This window comes from Haliotis rufescens, unplaced genomic scaffold (genome assembly GCF_023055435.1).
Source record: "Haliotis rufescens isolate VD_foot unplaced genomic scaffold, xgHalRufe1.0.p SCAF_20, whole genome shotgun sequence".
NCBI classification, from domain to species: Eukaryota; Metazoa; Mollusca; class Gastropoda; order Lepetellida; family Haliotidae; genus Haliotis; species Haliotis rufescens.
Genome location: NW_025963891.1, coordinates 4,667,207 through 4,689,947, shown reverse-complemented (window position 1 = coordinate 4,689,947; position 22,741 = coordinate 4,667,207).

The window sequence follows — 22,741 nt, the reverse complement described above, 5'->3', positions numbered from 1 at the left end:
CATCTGTTGATTCTATTTTTGTCACTATATTTCAACCATGTTTCACAGTTCTTCACATATTTTAAACACGTATGAGCTATTTAATAATAATAATAACAACAACAACAACAATAACGATAATAGTTCTAAGTAAATTTGTTATGCGTTTAACTCCATACACTAGGTGAATGCTCACAGCGCTATATGAAACAGGGTAAAACTCTGCTTATACAAGATCATAGATACATGACAAATAGATGTGGCAGCTGGTGTTGAATGTCTTGAGATGGGACTGGCAAATTGTTAGAGTTTCTGCTTCTTCACAAGTGATGGGAGACGGTTCCTTAGAACCGGAGCTATATAGGAAAATGACATCTGCCCAGATCTTGTCAGTTTAGTCTATACAAAGGTATACAAAGGAGATGTTTCTCAGGAGAACGGAGGGATCTAGATGGTTGATATACCTGGATACGGTCAGATAAGTAGGAAGGTGCGGACTGGTTGTAGCAGTGGTACGCTAAGGTCAGGATCTTGTACCGTATTCGGGCTTCCACTGTGAGCCAGTGAAGATCGATACGCACTGGTGTTTGGATTCTTGACACAATCCTTGTTGCCATGTTTTGAATACGTTGTAATCTGATTAACTGCTCTTTGGAGATGTTACAAAGTAGCGTATTGCAATTATCGAGTCTTGGGAGCACAAGCATATGCGTAGCGTCAGTAGAAAGAAGGTGTGTGATTGCTCCGATACTTCTAAGGTGGAAATGTTCTGCAAATCTTTGAGATGTATTGTTCCATAGAGAGTTCACTGCCAAGAAGGACGCCAAGATTTTTACGGCGTCCGATAACTTTATTTCAGATTGTCCAACATTTACTTGCCATATTTGGCATGTTAATAAGATAATCTGAATTAGTGATTGAACTTGACATCTTTTACATACTGCATCATCATTATTCAACCCACATTAGCCTTTACGTACTTTCTGGATGCCGAAGCGTTTTCGCCAACTTCTAAATTTGGATTAAAATCTTCTATAGCTTAATGATGACGTTTTCCCAAACCGGTGCATTTTTCTCTCGGAGACGTTTTGCTGAGATGCCGTTTTAGCTATAACACCATAGCTATATATATATGATTAAAGTTACAATATCGTTTTCCTTCAGCGTGAATTGAAAAGCACTTTCAAGACTATGATATGGCAGCCCTAGCACGTTTGTTTCAAGTTCGTCAAACACAATCTTGTTTTTTTCCGTAAGAATGCATGTTATTATCAGTTTCTCACATAACACTTTTTGTTTCTTTTGTTGTTGTTGTTGTTGTTGTTGTTGTTTAACGCCGCACTCACCAATATTTCAGTTGTAGGACAGCGGCCTGTAAATAATCGAGTCTGGATCAGGCAACCCAGAGACTGATTCCATGAGCATCGTCCTCGCAGTTTGAATACGATGACATGCATCAACCAAGTCAGCGAGTCTGACCACCCCGATCCCGTTAGTCGCCTCTTACGACAAGCATGGGTTGCTGAAGACGAATGCTAATACGACCATTTTTTAGTGTCGTTTCTTTCCCATCAAAGAGAATCGCAGGAACGAAGAGGAACGAGTCTATTTAGCCGCTAATTAAGTGTGGGTGAGGGCTGTTTAACAACGCAGTCACCACGACGCTCTGGCCGAACAAACCAGTGACTAAAATCATTGGCCATCAGACAACTACAAGATAGATAACAATACAGACACATTGTAATACAAAAGTGAAAAACGAAATACTCATATTGTTATGTTACATTGTTTGTGGAATATGCTTTTTAATCATGCAGCCCCTAAAGCAAAACACAAAATTACGGGCTGTATGACTGATTCAAAATACTTAAAAAACGTAGTCTACATTGTATAATGTCTTTGAAAGGCATTTAGAAGTGATACACATAAGGAAGAGAATATATGGATGTCAACTTCTTTATCAATGCTAATTACCCCCGGCCTCCCGTTTGCCCAATGTCCATTGCCTTACTATGATAACTTAAGTACTGACTTCCATACCATGAGCGCTAATTATCGTAAAGTGTTGGCTCCCATTGTCCATTGCCTATCAGCGCCAGTCATCTGTTGGCTCCCTTGTTAGTTTCTACCCTTTGTTATTTTCCACCTTTTGTTATCTTATTAATTTTGTTGTCCTTACCTGTACATATATATATATATATACTCTCTACATCATGGCATTCATTCACCTGATGAAAGAGTAAGCATATCCTCCGAAACGTTGTGTTCCTCATAATAAAGAAGTTGACATCCAAATATTCTCTTCCTTACATTGTGTAACATTTAAACTCTCACCCTGGGCTCTACAGGTAACACACGTCTCCGCCGATTCAGTGCATCTACATACGTTCAGTCCTACATCTCTGGAGACGCCAATTGAAGAGTTGAACACCAAGATGTAACACATTGAGAGTCAATACGTAACAACGTGCCTATCGCATGCATCTTGTATGTTTTCACGTGTGTTGCAATGTAGTAAAAGATGATACTAACATCATATATAAGCCGTGGCTTTGCAAAAGCTTGGCAATATTGTTGTATGTTTCAAAATTGCCGAAAACTGTTATGTGGTAGTAGAGAGTGTTGGTGGTCGCGAGGGTCAGTTGCAGCAAACGAAGCGCTCGTACAATATCGAGTACTGACGTGGTACGCCTCGGTAAATTAGCGTCAGCGTCATTGGTTGTTTGTAAATAACTCCGGGACAGACTCCACTATTCGAGCAGTTTCGTTAGGTGATAGTTTCTAGAAGGCTGATTGTACCTATATAAGACTAAGGCGGTTCGAGACCTTTCACCGCGTCCTGCCAGTTTCCAATACTATTCCGAATTTAAGAACGGAGCATGATCCACAGTCAAGACATCTGCCAGCGACTTAATTATGGACATTCGTGATTTCACTGACATTTATCATATGGCCTGCTACATATTGGTTCTGTCACTTAATTGATCCATTGGATCGCCTTTGTGGATTGTGTGGGTAGTAAATACTTTATTACATATTCTGTACACAGTTGAACCGCCCACACAAAGTACAAGAAATACTGTGGACATTCCATCCCCATAGGTAATAAATCCTTTGCGATTCCTTTTAAATCTTCAATGATTTCCTTTGAATCCTTGAGATGTCAACACGTCTGTCATGGGAGAACCTGCGGTATTGAATGACAGGAAGTACATTTTTAAAATCAGGAAGATACCCTGAGCATTCTGACACGTATTTTTAACCAGGAAAATACCAAAAATGTAGTAAAAAAAAGAAAGAACAAAAGTTAAATATTCAAAATACCAAACTGAACTGAAGGAATTTCTTTGAATAAAAAAATGTCAAAATAGAAAGTAACAGATTGGAAAACTAATACAGTGTGTTTCAACACAATGTGTTAATTATTCATTGATCGTGTATGGTCCTTACGGATTTCACAATTTCTTTCTGCATGAACCGATTCCTGAGTCAACTTCTGCGTTCTTCTGGGGCGGTCGGGTAGCCTAGTGGTTAAAGCGTTCGCTCGTCACGCCGAAGACCCGGGTTCGATTCCCGACATGGGTACAATGTGTGAAGCCCATTTCTGGTGTCCCCCGCCGTGATATTGCTGGAATATTGCTAAAAGCGGCGTAAAACCAAACTCACTCACTCACTCACTCACTCTGCGTTCTTCTCAATTTAGAAATCACCTCGTAACAACCTGCATGTTTCTCTCCGAGTGGAAGAGATGAATAGAGTATTGGGTACCAATAACACATTTTTCCTGGACATGCAGAGAACAATTATTTTTTACAGGACGTCCCGCGGAAACCCGTGGCACAATTATTTTTACATGTGTTTTCAGGAACAAATTATCTTGGTAACAAAATAGCCTTTGACGAGGCCCGTTATAATGGTTATTGAGTATTGATGTGCGCGCGCATGGCACGTGAGAACATATTTATGGACCTGAATTCGGTCACCTTTAACGATTCTCTAAAACAATATGGTTGTTGTCTTTCCAAATAATCCCAGAGTTTGTCTTCCAGCTATGTCTTTGAGCAACCGGTACCTTGCGAAATGTAGCTGGCCTTTGTCACATGTATAGTGTTACCAATATATGCATGTATCCATACCAATATATGCATGTATCCATACCAATACATGCATGTATCCATGTGGGTAAGTGATTGAGTGTGTGTTGGGGGATGGTTGGGTTGGCGAGTGATTGATTAAGTATGATTTTACGTCGTTTTGGTAATAATCGGGCCACATTAAACCAGGAATTGGCTATATACATTGTAGGTATGTGGGGAATCGAACCCATTTCTTTGAAGCGACCAAGGAACACTTCATCTACTTGACTCCCAAACCGACATGAAGTATGTGAAAATTTTCCATTATCTTGAAAAAGTACACCTACGGCTTTCGAAACGTAGCCTCATTTAGGAAAACTACGCCAGTCTCTGTTGTCTATGGGGATTTTGGACGTTATCTTTTTCATCTTCCACTCACTGCCTCTGGACCACATGTATTAGCGGTAAATATTCACAATTATCATTGGCGGCATTCTCGTGGGGTATTAAACTGGCCCCAAACCCCAATGCTCAGTTTATGTTCCGCATAAAATACTTTTTCCTGTACCTAGCTATTTGCATCCTGTAAGTGCTACCCACGTGATACAATTTACGTTATACCACGTGGTGCTGAAAGTTAATTATCGATAGCCATTATCTGGGACACTGTAAGCATAAATGGACAAGCCTCATTAAAATATTAAACGCAAACCTGATAGGGATCATCAACTGTGGTATTCTAACGTAACCAGCTCGCACTGAGGGGAAACCTATGGCTTATTTAAAAATATAATCTTTCGAACCCTCCATTTTATCTCCGACAAAAACTCAATATCGTTCAGATGCTGTGGTCATAATGTACCCCTAGCGAGGGTTGATGTAAACACAGCCGCGCTGTAAGATTATTTAAAACCTGACTGTGTTAAAGACTTGATCTTAGATACAGTTCCATACATATTTACATGCAGGCGCGGTACTGCCTGGGACGCAGTTACGCAACCGATTTCACACAAGCAGCCACACCGCTGGACGATTGCTGAGTGCGGCGTATAACAGCAAACAAAACAGCACTTCCCAATCTGCCTCTTGTATGTTTTTGGTAATGTCGCAGTAAACTAGTTTACTGAAATCTGTTGGAAGGTGACTCGTGAAGATCCGGGTAGAGAATAGGTCTTCAGTAGCCTATGCTTGCCGTAAGAGGCGACCATGCTTATCGTAACAGGCGACTAACGGGATCGGTTGGTCAGCCTCGCTGACTTGGTTGAAGCATGTCATCGTATTCCAATTGCGTGGATCGATACTTATGATGTCAATCACTGGATTGTCTGTCCCAGACACAATTATTAACAGACCGCCGTCATATAGCTGGAATATTGGTGAGCGCGGCGTTAAACATCAGACAAACAGAATGCGGGTAATATTGTTAATGTCTTTCAAAATTGCTGATGCATCACTAGACTATAACAAGTGGTAGAACGTCCGCCCGGAGAACGGAAGGTCCGGAGTCGATTCCCGGCCGCGTCATATCAAAAGGCGTTAGAAGATGGTATTTCTTGCTACCCTGTCTGGCGCTCGGCTTTAAGTGGGTAAAACAAGGACTGTTTGGCTCGGAGTCAGTATACTGTGTCTGAGTGGGGTATTCATGTTAAAATGCGGCATGGTATCTCAGTGGGCGAGCACTATACAATCGGCATCAGTCAGGACTAGTACAAGCAGCCACACACACACGTGCATGCATGTCGCTATAAAGTGCACAAATCTTGGATGCGACTTTTAACCCCATTTAACTTCACCTCAAAACGGCAGGGACAAATTTCCACATTGAAAGCTTGCCCTTCTTGTTTAACGGTGAGAATGTGAAAGCTGATTGATTTGGCAATAAACAGAGATTATTAACTGAGTGCGTATTCTTGTCGTCAATGTCATATATTAGGAATGAAAATTGTATAATGCGGGCTTGGCCAGAGAACTGCTGGCGATGAGAGTTAACCCATACTTTATTTCTATAATTCCAGTAAGTGTTATTTTTTCCAATTCATTTGCGTGCTGAGAGAAGCGAACATAAAATCTCACGTTAGCGTCACCTTACAAGGATCGCTTGTTTCACCGCGTGGTCAGGTGCATCAAGCACTTGGGAAAGCTGTATAATTTGAAAAACAATATACGTACCCTGATGGTGGATGGCTGTAATGAAAGGTCCTGATTTAACCATCACTGCAGCCTGTAAATAATCGAGTACCCTCACCAACGGGAAACTATGTCGCAGAATCAGCTCGGAGCAAATCACTGAGACTGATCACTAAATGTTATTTAGGCGGGTTTCACGAAAGAGATATTTGGGTCCTATTTTCCCCAGTCATCCACACGAGGGAAGCCAGGGAAAACGACAGGCTATTTGTAATGACGAAGAATATTAACCCTAGCGTTATGTAGACAGTAGTACGTGAGGGAACTCGTCGTGGGTGGTACGATTGAATTATTTTAAAATGTAACGTCGCATTGGTATTATTTCAGCAATATAGAGACGAAGTGGTACGAACGCATATATCTTTGTGAGGGTAGATCAAGGTAGATACCTTGCAACGGGTAGATGCAGATGTGCATCTTTTATGGGTTTAAAAACTTGTTCCCAGATCGTGTAGCTGTGGTGATAATGTTCTCATTTACTAAAATATTCTCCTTAACATCCATCTCCACTTTCTCATCACTCCGCTTGGCATCAATGAATGAGGCTCCTCGCAGAGTGAACAGGTCATGTATATGTATTGTTATTTAAGTGAAACTTTACATCCACCTTGCTGCGGCTGCTGATAGATTGGGCCATTAGAGTCACCACAGTCCTGCACGAGGAGGAAGCTGTGTCCAGGGAATACCTGTGATTGATAGAATCTCGCCATCGTGTAACGTATGTAGTCGGAAAGGCGGTTCGCAATTCAGATTGTAGAATTTGTGCACGGCATTCGTGTTGACAGATGAAATAATTTGAGAATTGCCTGTCTGGGCTTGAACACTTGGTTGAATGATATCGTCTCAGAGTGTACAACGTCCATTGCCACGTGTTGCAGGGACTGCCAATCTGGGCTTGAACACTTGCTTGAATGATATCGTCTCAGAGTGTACAACGTCTATTGCCACGTGTTGCAGGGACTGCCAATCAGGGCTTGAACACTTGGTTGAATGATATCGTCTCAGAGTGTACAACGTCTATTGCCACGTGTTGCAGGGTCTGCCAATCTGGGCTTGAACACTTGGTTGAATGATATCGTCTCAGAGTGTACAACGTTTATTGCCACGTGTTGCAGGGACTGCCAATCTGGGCTTTAACACTTGGTTAAATGATATCGTCTCAGAGTGTACAACGTCCATTGCCACGTGTTGCAGGGACTGCCAATCTGGGCTTGAACACTTGGTTGAATGATATCGTCTCAGAGTGTACAACGTCTATTGCCACTTGTTGCAGGACTGCCAATCTGGGCTTGAACACTTGGTTGAATGATATCGTCTCAGAGTGTACAACGTCTATTGCCACGTGTTGTGCAGGGACTGCCAATCTGGGCTTGAACACTTGGTTGAATGATATCGTCTCAGAGTGTACAACGTCTATTGCCACGTGTTGTGCAGGGACTGCCAATCTGGGCTTGAACACTTGCTTGAATGATATCGTCTCAGAGTGTACAACGTCTATTGCCACGTGTTGCAGGGACTGCCAATCTGGGCTTGAACACTTGGTTAAATGATATCGTCTCAGAGTGTACAACGTCTATTGCCACGCGTTGCAGGGACTGCCAATCTGGGCTTGAACACTTGCTTGAATGATATCGTCTCAGAGTGTACAACGTTTATTGCCACGCATTGCAGGGACTGCCAATCTGGGCTTGAACACTTGCTTGAATGATATCGTCTCAGAGTGTACAACGTCTATTGCCACGTGTTGCAGGGACTGCCAATCTGGGCTTGAACACTTGGTTGAATGATATCGTCTCAGAGTGTACAACGTCTATTGCCACGTGTTGCAGGGACTGCCACCTGGGCTTGAACACTTGGTTGAATGATATCGTCTCAGAGTGTACAACGTTTATTGCCACGTGTTGCAGGAACTGTAAGTCTGGGTTTGATATCGCCTGAGCGTGTGCAACGTCTATGGTTGTTTGATAACGTCTCAGGGCGTTTTGGATAGCGTTTTGTGTGTGGATAGTGTTTCGTGTGTGGATAGTGCTGCACAGGTAGAAGTTGTTCCTGTTCTTCTACAGACTCAGTCCTACAGCAGCCATATGCATACCCATGTGAATGGAGATCTATGCATGCTGCCATGAGCATGACGCGTATTTCTCTGACACGGCTTCTAAAGATGTTGCTGTGAGTCCAGTTTTTTCGCATCGATATACGTGTATGCGGGACGAGCTATTTTGTTACGATACAGTTATACTACTCCCTCTACTCTCTGCAAATAGCTAACAGGTTGCTGATGCAATAACCACCTCCCCACTCACACACTGACATTGTTGTGGTTCCATATATTCTGACACCCTGAACAGTTAAAAGGGACATCACATTCCAACTGTTCGTCCCCTGTGAGATAGCAATCACAAAATACATTTGTCATATTTTATCTAACGGTTTAATTTCATAACGACATCCCAAATACCCCGAGAATGCCGCCGGCGCTATAAACTCCCTTCGCTGACTGATAACACTAAGACCGACCGGAGGGAGGAGCGCTCACCGCTACCTGCCCTGTAGGGAGTTTTGCTCCATCTCGCGTTAAGTCAATGTGATAGTATCTGGCGGGAGCGCTGGCTGATCATGGATAAAGAGTGGCAGGAATGTAATAAAAGTTTAACAAGGTTGTTTAGAGAGATATGATTGAATGGATAGCCCGGGGCAGAGGTCATGTAACTAATATGCAAACCGCGGTACAGAAAGCATGTGTTCCATGTTGATTCTCGGGCATTTGACCTGAACGTGTGCCTTGTCTCGATGGGTTAATTTGAAAACACCACTCACAGTTATTCACACCTCGTCAGTTTTGGAGTTATCGTTGTAAATGAATATTAAATAATGAATTTAACCCAAAAAATATTTTTCAAGATTTGACAATGACAGCTAGGTGTCGAGGATTTCAGAATTTCAAGCAGGAAATTGTAGTGAAATAAGACATAACAATTATTCTCTATCTCATAAATTGATATTGTCAATGACATGTTTGATAGGCATTTCTTAGAAACTGACGGATGACAAAGAAGACAAATGTTTATTGCTAACAACGTCTTTATTATACTGCTGGTCTAACCCTGAGATCCAGCACCTTCACTCATCTCAACATTTAGTGTCATTTACCCAGCCAAACTCATCGACAAAGTCATCTCCTCTATACTCAATACCAGACCTTGATCTACCATCAAACCTGAACCAGTGCTCTTCCGCACCCCCCCCCCCCCCCTTCATAGGAAAGCTTTCCACTTCATCAGCGTCCCCCTCAAACAGCAAGCCAACCTATATCACCAGCTCCGTCCAACTTAATATCCTACTAAGAGCCAACGACAGAAACAACACCAAACCCTAAGTAAGTACCCAAAGGTTTTGTTTATGAAAATGACTATAACTGTGAACCATCATATGTAGGTGATACATCCAACACCAGGGCCCACTTGCACAAAGCGATCTTAGCGCCAAGACTATCGTAAGCCTATGTTAAAGTATGGGAGTTACCATCATCTTAGCACTAAGATCGATTTGTGCAAGTGGACCCTGAACTAAAGAACACGAAACTTCACCCATCAAATCAGACAGTAAATCAGCCGTCTCGGACCAACACCGCAACGGGGTCTTCCCAGTTAGTTCACAACTGAAATTCGGGTGGACTAAGCAGATTAGGGCTGGGGGATTAAGTCTGTTCTAGATCGCTAGAAGGTCAAAAACTTAGAAGCTGAAGTTAGGATTTGACAGTTGAATTTTGAGTGAACACCTATCACCTAGAAAAGTTCTGATTACCAATCAAGCTGTGTTAGAGCATATATCGTGAGTGATAATCAACTGTATCTGTTGTTGTTACTTAACACCACCAACCATGTGGAAGGATGGCACCACCCCCTGAATACCAACATAGGTCACCCCCTCCCGAAATTCTACAAGTTCTTCAACTCCAAGAAAACCCAAATGTCCAAGCATCTGAAAACTATTATATATTTTGTACATAAAATAAATCTCTATGTAAAAATAAAAGCGTTTTATTATTTTTCAAACAAACTACGTCTGGTGTCTGCAATGGTCAGGAGAGGGAACATACTACACTATAAACCCCCATTGTTCAGCCAATTAACGCCTGTGGATTTTTTAGTATAACTGGGGACTCAGCAACTGTCCGAATTAAAACATCAACTGGGAAAACATCTCAATCCTCTCTTACAGTCTCCATGACTTCTCTAAAAGAAGACTAGCAGAAGCAGCCCAGATTCGCTGCCACAAGCCTTCCATCAACAGAGATCAAGACTATTTCATCCCATCCGCCTTCTAAGAACTACATCCGATAGTTTTTCTAATCATCCCACCGGAATAATTTGATTCGGTTTAACTTGGTTCTGGCTTCGTCGTGTGTTCTCTGTCCATCTTGTTGTTACAATATCACCCTTCTGTAGTTATTAGTTACCTACTCATGTTAATCCCACTCATGGATTATAATTGTTGTTACTGTTAATCCTTCACCTACCACATAATTAAGTACTATGTTTAATATTCCGTTTGTGTGACAACGGTGTAAGGATCTATACCGAAACCTCACTGTGACAGTGTATTATAATAAAGAAGTTACATATATAAACCTTGGTCTACTTTGATATTTTCAATGTTAGGGGATTGGACTTGAAGATCCGGGGACATGCGTGCGCATTCTACCGGAAGTTGACAACAACCACAGTGCTTGTACCCACCTACTAACGTTAGGCGCAGGCACCGGGCCACAGAGTGGAGGGTATTTTTGCTTAAGGCAGTATATCATTCCAGTGACATATGCCCAATCATCCGATAAATATTCATGTTTTGGTTGGATCACAGGCTTAGACCTGTCACTGCCTTGAGAGAGGTCAGGTAAGACTGGGATAGGAGATCGAGAGTGTCGTCTGCCAGAGGTCGATGACGCTCATTTTGGCATATTTCCACACCACTCAGGGGCATGTCCAAAGCGCTATTATTACCCCGGTCACTGGATCAGTATGCACTCAACAATCATTCTCATCTCCCTAGGGGGGTATACAACCCAAGCTGCCTGTTAGGCTGGAAGGTCAACAGTCACATATGGACAGTATTCTAGTTACTCCCGAGATTTTTGTTTGTTGCTTAGCGCCGCAATCACACATATTTAAGCTATTTGACGACGTTCAGTAAATAATCAAGTCTGGACCAGACAGTCCAGTGATTGACATCATGAGCATCGATCCATGCAATTGGAATACCATGACATGCATCAACCATGTCAGCAAGCCTGACCACCCGTCACTCGCTTTTACGACAAGCATGGGTTGCTGACAGCGTATTCTACCCCGGATCTTCACGGGTCTATTCCTTAGAAGATTGGATGATATTAACATGTTAGGGTGTGTCCACTTTTTGTCAGTGTTTGTTTCGTGAAGGTGTCTTGCTTGTGCCGAACTGTCCACTTAACCGTGCCATTGATGTCCGATGCACTATCAGCACCGGCTCTATAAGAGACTTACTGGAAGAGAATTTCATAGCCATGTACTAAACTTCGCGATGGTAAAACCAGTAGCACAGAGCAGGGTTAAACAGTACCGACTTGGCTGTGCACGTCAGCACGTTTGTACAACTAATCACGATCTTATTACAAAACTGGCACACTTACTTTGAAGTGTAAAAACCCCGTCCTGCCTGCACACGTTTCCTTTCGAATTTTCTAGTGTGTATTGGCTCTAGGAGGAGGAGTTTGTCCTTTCATTTCCGAGAAAGGCGGCTTGCTGCGCGCATGCGTCAATCTAGTTGTCCCTTAGACAAGAGTTGAATGTACGTGTTGTCAAAACACTTCCATCATACCTCGAACACGAGCTGGGATCAAAGCGGAACATCACAGTCTATCATCAGGTGAAGGAGGGTGGAGCGAGGAGGGCTCGCACCATTACTTCTGTCTACTTGATCTCCTCACAGTCACGGGGCAATGCCGGTCGTGTGTCACGTGATGAGTCATGTGATCTGATGGGGAAGTACCGGAACTCAAGAATACGACTGCAAGAGTCCTCTTGAAAATACGAAAGGGTCGCCTCGGATTGAATCGATATCATTACATTGGTGCCAAACAGTTTGTCTCTTTGAACTCAGTTCCTGGTGATGGTACTGCTCCTTGTATCATCTTGAAGGTCAAACGAGTATGAGGTGAGGTGAGATGAAATGGAGTTTAAGGTCGCATCCAAGATCATTGCACTTATATAGCGACGTGCATGTACGTGTGTGTGTGCTTGTACTAGTCCGGACTGATGCCGATTTATAGTGGTTACCAATGAGATACCATGCCGCAGTTTAACATGAATACCCCACTCAGACATAGTATATTGACACCGAGCCGACCAGTCCTTGTTTTAGCCCCTTAATGCCGAGTGCCAGACAGGGTAACAACAAGTACCATCTTTTAACGTCCGCTCTCCGGGCGGACGCTCTTCCATTAGACCACAGAGGCGGTCTGAAAGGAGTATTATGGTTTAACGCCTGTTATGACTATCTCAGTCATGTCACGGCAGACCCCCCCCCCCCCCTCCCCGCTTCATATTGTACCCATATGGAGATGAAACCCAGGTTCTCTGCGTGTCGAGCCAACGCATGTACAACTGGGCTACCCTTGAAATACATCGAAGGTAAAATAGGATGATGGTCTCTCACCCCCAGGGCCCACTTGCACAAAGCGATCTTAGCGCTACGACTATCGTAAGCCTATGTTAAAGCATGTGAGTTACGATCATCTTAGCGCTAATATCGCCTTGTGCAAGTGGGCCCTGGTAACACGAATCAAAACTAAGGGGTTCCCTGTCTTCTGTTAACACCACGAAGTCAAAACGAAGGAAACAGTTTTTATCCAGTTGCCACAGTTGACCACACACCAACACCCCGCCAACCCCAGGACCCACGCGTTTGCGCCATCGAAAAACACCTTACGACAGTTTCAGGTATTTTTCAAATCTATTTCAAATAGTTTTAATTAAATTTACAACACATTGATTTCTATATGTGATGTGGTGAAGGCAACTAAATGTACTCATGTGTACACCTCCATGTATAGTTATCTAAATCATCACTAGACAAATGGCAAAGTAGACGCAATTTATGGATAACAACTTCTTTAATACTGTAAAGGCGACGTTTCGGTATATATCCTGATACCGTTGCCAAGCAGTCTTGCTTTATAACGGTATAAGGATATATACCGAAACATCGCCTTTACGGTATTATTTGTTTGTTTTGTTTGTTTGTTTGTTTAACGCCGCACTCAGGAATGTTCCAGCTATATGACGGCGGTCTGTAAATAATCGAGTCTGGACCAGACAATCCAGTGATTGACATCATGAGCATCGATCCCTCAATTGGGATCGATGACATGTATCAACCAAGCCAGCGAGCCTGACCACCCGATCCCGTTAGTCACCTTTTACGACAATCATAGTCGCCTTTTAAGGCAAGCATGGGTTGCTGAAGACCTATTCTACCCCGGAATCTTCACGGGTCCTTTACGGTATTAAAGAAGTTGTTATCCATAAATTGTGTGTACTCTGTCATCCGTCATCCGCAATGCCTATCAAACAACACTAGACAAATGGTAGCAATAACAGACATTGGAACATAACCGCACAGGACGCTACTGAGTGAAACCATGAAAGCTTTGTGCAGTTGTTGCCATGGTGTTTGAAGAGTAGAGTAGCTGTTGGATTACCGAATGACGTACAGTAATGACGAAATACCATAACAATGGGAGCTTCCTCGCTCTCACACGGTCTCACGCGCAGTTTAATCACCTATAAGGTTTGGCTTCAATAATTGAAAACGTTTGGGAATTTATGCTCAAATACAAGTAAGTTCATTTCTGTCCTGTTACATTTCTGCCGCTGATCTCTCGTGTGCTGCACATTACAGTGAAATACAAACAGCCAACCTATCACATTGCCCGGCCTAGTATTGCACCAAGGTGTATTTCTACCTCCGCCGGGGACTATTTCTTCTCACATATCTCTACTGCGTATTAATATCTGACATATTTACGACATGCATGACCTTCCAACGAAATTACTGCACACTTTATCAAATGATTTTACTTTTGGTTTGTGATTGGTATTCATTTAAGCACACATGTATATCAGATTACGTCATATCGAACACAGTGGTTCATCCTCCTACATCACGAGAGTGTTTTCTGGCCTGAGGAGGAAGAGTGGAACAGCCGTGTTTGTATCAATTCGTTCAATCACTAATTCTTAAGCATTTAAATGCTTCGTACATAATTACCCAAGGGTCCTTCACAACCAAAACATCTCACCAAGGACGACACGATTATATACAGTTACGGTCACGGGGCGTCCTGGTGTTGTGCAACGGAATTTGTTAAGGTAAAGTGATAGGCTTCGGCGTGCGCCTAACGAAAACAAGGTACATTTTCGTGAATGTGGAGGCGGTGGCTCCCTGCACCCTGCTCCCTGCTCCGTGAATCAACTCGTATAACACCTTCACGTCCAGGCGCCCATCCTCGATCATCCAGTGTGTCATGTCTCCATTCTGTAATGATATATACCATTTCCCTAAATAGAATGGAGAATTCATACACTCAGTAATCGGGGATGTTACCTTTATTGTATTGCCCATTGTTCTTTTGTTGAAAAGATTGGGCTTTATAGTTAATAAAGCCTCATCCCCAATGTAGATTACAGGTAGGAATTGACTTTACAGACTATATCAGAAGTCTATCCCTGTGTAGAATGCAGGTAGATGTATGACGCTGCTTTACAGGATATATCAGAAGTATATCCCCGTATAGAATACAGGTAGATGTATGACACTTCTTGACAGGACATATCAAGAGTATATCCCCGTATAGAATACAGGTAGATGTATGACACATCTTTACAGGATATAACAGAAGTCTATCCCTGTGTAGAAAACAGCTAGCTGTATGACACGGTTACAGGATATATCAGAAGTATACCCCCCTATAGAATACAGGTAGATGTATGACACTTCTTGACAGGACATATCAGAAGTATATCCCCGTATAGAATACAGGTAGATGTATGACACGGTTACAGGATATATCAGAAGTATATCCCCGTATAGAATACAGGTAGATGTATGACACTTCTTTACAGGATATAACAGAAGTCTATCCCTGTGTAGAATACAGGCAGATATATGACACGGTTACAGGATATATCAGAAGTATATCCCCCTATAGAATACAGGTAGATGTATGACACTTCTTTACAGGATATAACAGAAGTCTATCCCTGTGTAGAATACAGGCAGATATATGACACGGTTACAGGATATATCAGAAGTCTATCCCTGTGTAGAATACAGGTAGATGTATGACACTTCTTTACAGGATATATCAGAAGTCTATCTCTGTGTAGAATACAGGTAGATGTATGACACGGTTACAGGATATATCAGAAGTTTACCTCCCTATAGAATACAGGTAGATGTATGACACTTCTTGACAGGACATATCAGAAGTCTATCCCTGTGTAAAATACAGGTAGATGTATGACACTTCTTTACAGGATATATCAGAAGTCTATCCCCGTATAGAATACAGGTAGATGTATGACACGGTTACAGGATATATCAGAAGTATATCCCCGTATAGAATACAGGTAGATGTATGACACGGTTACAGGATATATCAGAAGTATAGACAGTATTATAGAATACAGGTAGATGTATGACACGGTTACAGGATATATCAGAAGTATATCCCCGTATAGAATACAGGTAGATGTATGACACGGTTACAGGATATATCAGAAGTATATCCCCGTATAGAATACAGGTAGATGTATGACACGGTTACAGGTTATATCAGAAGTAAAGACAGTGTTATAGAATACAGGTAGATGTATGACACGGTTACAGGATATATCAGAAGTATATCCCCGTATAGAATACAGGTAGATGTATGACACTTCTTGACAGGACATATCAAGAGTATATCCCCGTATAGAATACAGGTAGATGTATGACACGGGTACAGGATATATCAGAAGTATAGACAGTATTATAGAATACAGGTAGATGTATGACACGGTTACAGGATATATCAGAAGTATAGACAGTATTATAGAATACAGGTAGATGTTTGACACGGTTACAGGATATATCAGAAGTATAGACAGTATTATAGAATACAGGTAGATGTATGACACGGTTACAGGATATATCAGAAGTATAGACAGTAGTATAGAATACAGGTAGATGTATGACACGGTTACAGGATATATCAGAAGTATATCCCCGTATAGAATACAGGTAGATGTATGACACTTCTTTACAGGATATATCAGAAGTATAGACAGTAGTATAGAATACAGGTAGATGTATGACACGGTTACAGGATATATTAGAAGTATATCCCCGTATAGAATACAGGTAGATGTATGACACTTCTTTACAGGATATATCAGAAGTATATCCCTGTGTAGAATACAGGCAGTTGTCCGACATGGCTTTACAGGATATATCAGAAGAATATCCCTGTGTAGAATACAGGCAGTTGTCGGACATGGCTTTACAAACTTGTTTCTCATCACGGAGGGCCCTGAAAGTGGCGCTGAAACGCAGCACAACTTAAGCCATAATTCGTGTTAGGAATTTCGAAATAGTTTGTCAGGAATGCTAGCGAGATATTTTCACCTGGGAATGATATGAAAACCAGGTCACGTTTCATCCTATATTCTTGTGACGTTCGAGTTCATACGACCCTTGACCGGACAGCCGCGGCACATGATTGGATGATTTATCTCAAGCATGGATTTGATTGGTTAATCTCGATAAACATCTGTCGTAACCTGTAATTTCTGTTTCTGATACAAGTTATGCCTGCCATGCATTACGTTCCGCCAGTGAACGTGCAGCGGCGACCTCAGACACCAACCGCAGGGAAAGTCATTATGAGATAAAGTTTTAAATTATGTCTAATACCATTTACATATAATATCAGCCTTATGTCGAGTGTTCCGACTCAAAAAAGCCGTGATGGTTGCTCGTCCTCGCCACTGTTCATTACATCGAGCGGCGAACGTGGGGATGTTTCATACAGATCTAAGAGACGGTGTTGCGCACGGGATGCTCTTGGGGGATGCGGTATCACATTGATAGCTATTTCCGTATTGAATTATAATCGTGCATAGAGTTATACCAAGGGGGTCTGTTGAGTTAATGAAGTTAGGTAAGACTCGCTCCACGAACCATCCCCGCATAAGATTAAGATCAATAATATCTGATTACGCTTATGGAAATGTGGGTATTACATAAAAAGTCACGTTTCTGAAAATACTTAAGTAAGAGGCTGTTAAACACGAGATTATGGATATAGTTTAGGTGATGCATGTGTTGAAGTTTATTGGCAACAGAGTGGAGCTATTTTAAAGATTTATTGAAATACGTCGGCGAGACGTGTAAACGTTGGAGATATGTCATTAGAGGTATTTGTTGTGGTTATATTAAAGTGTGTGAGGCTGCTATTGGTGTGTTTCTCTCAAAATCATAGACACGGCTGACGGGTGGGTGAAATTAGGGGGCTTCTTTGGTTCACTCAATCATAGATACGGTAGACGGTTCAGTGAAGGGTCCAGTTTGGTTCACTCAATCATAGATACGGTAGACAGTTCAGTGAAGGATCCAGTTTGGTTCAATCAATCACAGATACGTTAGACGGTTCAGTGAAGGGTCCAGTTTGGTTCAATCAATCACAGATACGGTAGACGGTTCAGTGAAGGGTCCAGTTTGGTTCACTCAATCATAGATACGGTAGACGGTTCAGTGAAGGATCCAGTTTGGTTCAATCAATCACAGATACGTTAGACGGTTCAGTGAAGGGTCCAGTTTGGTTCAATCAATCACAGATACGGTAGACGGTTCAGTGAAGGGTCCAGTTTGGTTCACTAAATCATAGATGCGGTAGACGGTTCAGTGAAGGGTCCAGTTTGGTTCACTCAATCACAGATACGGAAGACGGTTCAGTGAAGGGTCCAGTTTGGTCGACTCAATCACAGATACAGTAGACGGTTCAGTGAAGGGTCTACTTTGGTTCAGTAAATCCTCCAAAGATGCGGTAGACGGTTTAGTGAAGGGTCTACTTTGGTTCAGTAAATCCTCCAAAGATACGGTAGACGGTCAGTGGAAGAATCACTTTTGTTCAGTCAATCACAGACACGGCAGACGGTCAGTGGAAGAATTACTTTGGGTTGGTGAATCACAGACACGGTAGACGGTCAGTGGAAGAATTACTTTGGGTTGGTGAATCACAGACACGGTAGACGGTCAGTGGAAGAATTACTTTGGGTTGGTGAACCACAGACACGGTAGACGGTCAGTGGAAGAATTACTTTGGGTTGGTGAATCACAGACACGTTAGACGATCAGTGGAAGAATAACTTTGGGTTGGTGAATCACAGACACGGTAGACGGTCAGTGGAAAAATTACTTTGGGTTGGTGAATCACAGACACGGTAGACGGTCAGTGGAAGAATTACTTTGGGTTGGTGAATCACAGACACGGTAGACGGTCAGTGGAAGAATTACTTTGGGTTGGTGAATCACAGACACGGTAGACGGTCAGTGGAAGAATTACTTTGGTTCAGTCAATCACAGACACGGTAGACGGTCAGTGGAAGAATTACTTTGGGTTGGTGAATCACAGACACGGTAGACGGTCAGTGGAAGAATTACTTTGGTTCAGTCAATCACAGACACGGTAGACGGTCAGTGGAAGAATTACTTTTGGTTGGTGAATCACAGACACGGCAGACGGTCAGTGGAAGAATTACTTTGGGTTGGTGAATCACAGACACGGTAGACGGTCAGTGGAAGAATTACTTTGGTTCAGTCAATCACAGACACGGTAGACGGTCAGTGGAAGAATTACTTTGGGTCAATCTATAACAGACACGTTAGACGGTCAGTGAAGGTATGGGAGTGCTATGAAACAGAACGTCACAGACACAGTAGCTGCACATTCATGTGTATGAATCATGCGACTCGTCAACCGTTGTGACGGCAGCTGGTTCCCCTATTAAGTGTGTTTGTGGGCAGGTCGATGAAACAACAGTTGCTGGCCTCACATGGGTATAGATAACCAGATCAATTAAGACTAGTGGCTGGCCAGAAGGCTGTAGAAACCCTGTGACTACCGCCATCTATCAGGGCTAAATGGCAAAGGAACGACCATTGATCCAGGATGGTCATGCGTCTTTAGCATCGGCGTTGGCAGGGAAGGCGGGCGAAGGAGGTGAGGGGCGGGCATGACGGGGCCATTAATCCTCTAGATTATAGATAGGATGGAGAGGAGTTATCAGATTTCAAACTTAAATTGCAGACGTGACTTTACTGAGTAGGTTAACGGAAACATAACAGTTATTTTTTAATACCTTTTTATAGTTGTACCGCAACATGCAACACCGTTACCATGACGTTCAAAACAAAACTAAATGTAATCACCTGCGGAACAGTAATTACCATGACAACATGAAGAATTGTCATGGTTACATTAACACAGAAAATGGATATTTAGACACAAAAGGAAGTATCACATTTCGTGCGGCGTTAGATCTGGGGAGTAATGACACAGACCATGGTGCACATCTACATGGCTCAGTTTGTCCGTCTACTGATGCGGAAAGGGGTTTAGACAGTGTTTGACTCGCTATCCGCTAACACTGAAATATACAACACTGTCCGAAAAATGTCTTGACAGCTAGGTACACGGGTGGCCCAATCACCTGAGGCGCCGCAAATTCGTCGAGTCTCTCAGGTATTGCCAGAAAGTATGATCGTAGATTTGAATCCCAGATTCTCCCTGACTATGTTTCCAGGTTTATCAGCACCATACCCGTGCTCGTGGGATTCATCTTAGTGGTAAACGTCTAAGACTTCAGGCTACCCTCCCAGCAAGGTGACAGGGCTGGTGTTGTTCGTCAGTGACCTGTTCACAGCTAGGTGACAGGGCTGATGTTGTCTTTCAGTGACCTGTTCACAGCTAGGTGACAGGGCTGATGTTGTCTTTCAGTGACCTGTTCACAGCTAGGTGACAGGGCTGATGTTGTCTTTCAGTGACCTGTTCACAGCTAGGTGACAGGGCTGATGTTGTCCTTCAGTGACCTGTTCTCCATATCCTACATGTGTAGGTAGCCCTTCAGTGACCTGTTCATAGCCCGGTGACAGGGCTGGCGTTGTCCTTCAGTGACCTGTTCTCCATATCCTACATGTGTAGGTAGCCCTTCAGTGACCTGTTCACAGCCAGGTGACAGGGCTGGTGTTGCCCTTCAGTGACCTGTTCACAGCCAGGTGACAGGGCTGGCGTTGTCCTTCAGTGACCTGTTCACAGCCAGGTGACAGGGCTGATGTTGTCCTTCAGTGACCTGTTCACAGTTAGGTGACAGGGCTGGCGTTGTCCTTCAGTGACCTGTTTACAGCCAGGTGACAGGGCTGATGTTGTCCTTCAGTGACCTGTTCACAGCTAGGTGACAGGGCTGGCGTTGTCCTTCAGTGACCTGTTCACAGCCAGGTGACAGGGCTGATGTTGTCCTTCAGTGACCTGTTCACAGCTAGGTGACAGGGCTGGCGTTGTCCTTCAGTGACCTGTTCACAGCCAGGTGACAGGGCTGGCGTTGTCCTTCAGTGACCTGTTCACAGTTAGGTGACAGGGCTGGCGTTGTCCTTCAGTGACCTGTTCACAGCTAGGTGACAGGGCTGGCGTTGTCCTTCAGTGACCTGTTCACAGCCAGGTGACAGGGCTGGCGTTGTCCTTCAGTGACCTGTTCACAGTTAGGTGACAGGGCTGGCGTTGTCCTTCAGTGACCTGTTCATAGCCCGGTGACAGGGCTGATGTTGTCCTTCAGTGACCTGTTCACAGTTAGGTGACATGGCTGATGTTGTTCTTCAGTGACCTGTTCACAGCTAGGTGACAGGGCTGATGTTGTCCTTCAGTGACCTGTTCACAGTTAGGTGACAGGGCTGGCGTTGTCCTTCAGTGACCTGTTCACAGCTAGGTGACAGGGCTGGCGTTGTCCTTCAGTGACCTGTTCACGGCCAGGTGACAGGGCTGGCGTTGTCCTTCAGTGACCTGTTCACAGTTAGGTGACAGGGCTGGCGTTGTCCTTCAGTGACCTGTTCACAGCCCGGTGACAGGGCTGATGTTGTCCTTCAGTGACCTGTTCACAGTTAGGTGACATGGCTGATGTTGTTCGTCAGTGACCTGTTCACAGCTAGGTGACAGGGCTGATGTTGTCCTTCAGTGACCTGTTCACAGTTAGGTGACAGGGCTGGCGTTGTCCTTCAGTGACCTGTTCACAGCCAGGTGACAGGGCTGGCGTTGTCCTTCAGTGACCTGTTCACAGTTAGGTGACAGGGCTGGCGTTGTCCTTGAGTGACTCGTTCACAGCTAGGTGACAGGGCTGGCGTTGTCCTTCAGTGACCTGTTCACAGCCAGGTGACAGGGCTGATGTTGTCCTTTAGTGACCTGTTCATAGCCCGGTGACAGGGCTGGCGTTGTCCTTCAGTGACCTGTTCACAGCCAGGTGACAGGGCTGATGTTGTCCTTCAGTGACCTGTTCATAGCCCGGTGACAGGGCTGATGTTGTCCTTCAGTGACCTCTTCACAGTTAGGTGACAGGGCTGATGTTGTCCTTCAGTGACCTGTTCATAGCCCGGTGACAGGGCTGATGTTGTCCTTCAGTGACCTGTTCACAGCCAGGTGACAGGGCTGATGTTGTCCTTCAGTGACCTGTTCACAGCCCGGTGACAGGGCTGATGTTGTTCTTCAGTGACCTGTTCACAGTCAGGTGACAGGGCTGATGTTGTTCTTCAGTGACCTGTTCACAGCTAGGTGACAGGGGCTGGCGTTGTCCTTCAGTGACCTGTTCTCCATATCCTACATGTGTAGGTAGCCCTTCAGTGACATGTTCTACAGGCGACACGACTGAGTTCCCCACATTCTACATTAGCTAGAACTGACTTTAAGTTGATAAAGGTCCATACATATGATTCCCACACCAAAGAACTCCCATAACGCGAAAGTTAATTCTCATACATTTAGTTGTTATAGTTTAGTTTACAATGAATCTGATACAAGCGACCTCAAGGTGTGCACTGAATGCATTGAACCACAAGCTGTATCGGGAGATAAAATCATGTCTGTAGAAATACTAGTACACATGTAAGGAGACATTACATTACGTTCAGCAGGTGTAAGCTGCTCGCCCGACGTGACCTAACAATATGATGTGCTTTAACAAAGTCATGACAGCATAGAAAATTAACTAAGGACAGTCGTACATATATCGCAGGTTACACTAAAACATTGTGTGTTGAATCTGAGCTATTCAACACTTACTCATTGCTGCATTCCTAAAACATGATTTTCGATGCGCCTTTAAGCATGTGTCGTCAACAGGTCGGCGATATCATGATGTCGCAACATGCTAAACAAT